The sequence below is a fragment of the Saccostrea cucullata genome, unplaced genomic scaffold (assembly GCF_032062105.1).
Source record: "Saccostrea cucullata isolate Sc308-1 unplaced genomic scaffold, CSIRO_AGI_Scuc_v1 ctg14103, whole genome shotgun sequence".
Classification (NCBI taxonomy): domain Eukaryota; kingdom Metazoa; phylum Mollusca; class Bivalvia; order Ostreida; family Ostreidae; genus Saccostrea; species Saccostrea cuccullata.
In genome coordinates, this window is record NW_026919620.1 from 10,983 (window position 1) to 13,832 (window position 2,850).

The 2,850-nt window shown below is 33.1% G+C and overlaps 1 long non-coding RNA gene across 1 annotated transcript; it reads right to left on the bottom strand.

Annotated features, from left to right (window-relative positions):
• Positions 1 to 905: 905 nt before the first annotated feature.
• LOC134234571 (uncharacterized) lies at positions 906 to 2,393 on the bottom strand. The gene is made up of 3 exons (XR_009985206.1): positions 2,333 to 2,393; positions 1,264 to 1,398; positions 906 to 1,100 (listed from the first exon to the last, which is right to left on the bottom strand). It is a non-coding gene; the product is annotated as an uncharacterized LOC134234571 (long non-coding RNA).
• Between the last annotated feature and the right edge of the window lie 457 nt (positions 2,394 to 2,850).

Genomic DNA, 2,850 nt, shown 5'->3' on the forward strand with positions numbered 1-2,850 from the left:
GGATAAAATAAAATACAAATTTTAATGAAAAACTCAAACTTTAATCTAAAACACTTTCGCCCCATGCGGGCTCATCAGTAGATTTACTGAATTTACTGAATTTCCGATCATTATCTACTGATGAGCCGCATGGGGCGAAAGTGCTTTAGATTTAAGTTTGATGGAGTTTTATTATTTACATTTGGATTTTATTCATGTATATATATGTTTAGGCATGATTTTTAATGCTGCATTTAAGATCTTCTATGATGATACGTATGTATGACGAGATTCTGTAAACCAAATCTATTTGTATGCAAGAAATTTTCACGAGAGCCTCGTCATCGCGAATATTTATCGCCGCGAACAGGTCCTTAGGGTCTCTGTGTCACTTAACAACTGATCCAAACTAGACTTGATCGAAAAAATTAATTGTCAAGGACTAATTTTCGCCTGGTAAATCGCGACATAAAGTCGTTGCAGATAAAAGTTGGTTTACAGTAATGAGAACCTTTTGTACGAAAAAAGAAATCAGTTTATAATTATTTCTCTTAAATTCATCAACACAAAATTTTAGATAACCGACTTTTTTAATAAACGTGAAAGATCTTTTAAAAATTCAGTTCATTTGTTTCAATTTCATTATATATTTCCCTGACTGATCCATGTATGTCCTCACTCGATCATGACTGTGGCACAATGTGGTTATTGCGATATCTGAAATTCTTGATTACTGCAACTCCAATGACATGTTAAGTTTCATTTGATAGTTATAAAGACGGCGATGTGTCCGATATACACTCAGACAGGAGGGAATATAATTTGAACGTTTTCATACATCGTGTCGTTATCGGGAAAATTGACAGTTGTGTCTCTCAGATCCCGAGAATAAGTTTTATATTTCCGATTATACATGCATACAACAACGTTAGTTAAAATCATAAGTACGTCCACAAAACCAATCACTACTATAGAAATAAGGATGATTCTGTTGATACTGGAAGGCTTCTTTGTTGGAACTCTGCTTGTAAAATTTGTGTACATGTATGGGGATGACCCCGTCGTCCAGATGGTGTCCTTTTCCATTACTGTACTAATGACTGTAGAATGGTCTTCCATTTCTATGAATAAAGAAATACTGTAAAAGCAATATTTTCAATAATTCTGATTTCTTAGTTTTGATTGTGGTACGTAAAATTAAGGATGTTCATAGGAACAATTGGTTGTTGATCTGTACTGAATGATATTTTCTACGAATTTGTAAAAGAAATGAAATCAATCAACCTGTTGATGGAACTGAACAACCTCGAGAAAAGTGACACAATTCCATCGAACATTGACAGTGTCCTTGACACTTATCTCCATAGAAAGGAAATGGACATTTTGTACAGTTTATTCCTCCATATCCTGGTAAGCATTCTACAATAATATTAATTCTTGATTAGTTTTGAAAACAAATCAATTCTACAATAGGAAATTTAAAAACATATTAAGCAACGAGAAAACAACTAATGTGTCAAATGTTATGTCAAATTAAAAATACACAGTCACAAAGGTTTGGATGAAAATGCACTTTCAAAAACTTTTATCCAAATAACTTTTAAACTGTGCAAAAAAAAAAGACTTGTAAAACGCAACCTCCATTCATAATGTTTGGAACTATAATTAAAATTTAATCTATGTAGGCAACTTTACATTTATATACTGTTAAGTTGGTAGATACAGTGTAATAAGAAATCGTCATTCACTCCACCATCATAGTTTTATTTTTAATCTAAGTCAATCTGTACATGCATATGTGATACATAAAACATATTAAAATGGTGCCTATAAAAAGCTGCTAACTTTGTTCGACTGCGTTCGAAGTGATCGTCGCATATTCTGTTACGCATATATATATTTTAATTATGTAATTTGGATATTCCCTTTAATACTATAACCCATGGATACTATATTGAACAATAAATGACATGCACTTGAGAGAAAGGGTTGGGGTAACTTTTCATAGCTTGAACAGTGCTGCCATAATATTTTGTTCTTTTAGCATGCCAAAGTAATTTTCATACATTTCATGTAATAAGAAGTGTAATATATGGAGGAATCGTAGTAGTATTCAACCCCAAAAGTCAGTAAAACAACACAAAACAGGAGCAGAGGAAACATCTGCAAAACATCAAAGGTGGTAACAGGTACCATGGAGGAGTAAACATCTCCTGCTAACCGGTCACACCAGCCGTGTGCCCCTTGTCATAATAAACTTAAAATGACAATTTTATCTACATGTACATCGACATGTACGTCAACATTTCTACTACCTGATTCGAATGCACAACAGATTCTCTCATTCACTTACTTTTACAATCTTGACTTTCGTTATCCCACGAGTAGTCTGGACAGCAACCTTTGAAACCTCTGTGTGAATGAATTTTATACAAATGGAATTAAAATTTGAATACTGTAAATTTATTATATTTGGCGTGTACGATATTTGGCAGAAATGTATAGCGGGAAAGAGGTTTGTTGCTTTATTGACAAGATTGATACTATACTGTTCCATGCAAATCTCCAGCATTGCAGACAAACAAAAACAAAATTCTATTTCTCTCTTTTCTTCCCTCCTTTAATGAAATAGATTGTTTCTGCATGTCCACAATAATGTAATAATAAATATACGAAGTAAACATCCCACCCTACCCCTCCTTGCTTGACGTGGACATACACATACACTTCTGATTTGTTAACCAAGAACTACGAACTCTAACTCTTGATTCTCGCCTACATTTTTCACCCATTAAATTCAATATTAATGGCAATTTGGCCATTAAATCTTTGTTTAATACAAAGAAAAGTTCTATGGTAATTGATTAATCA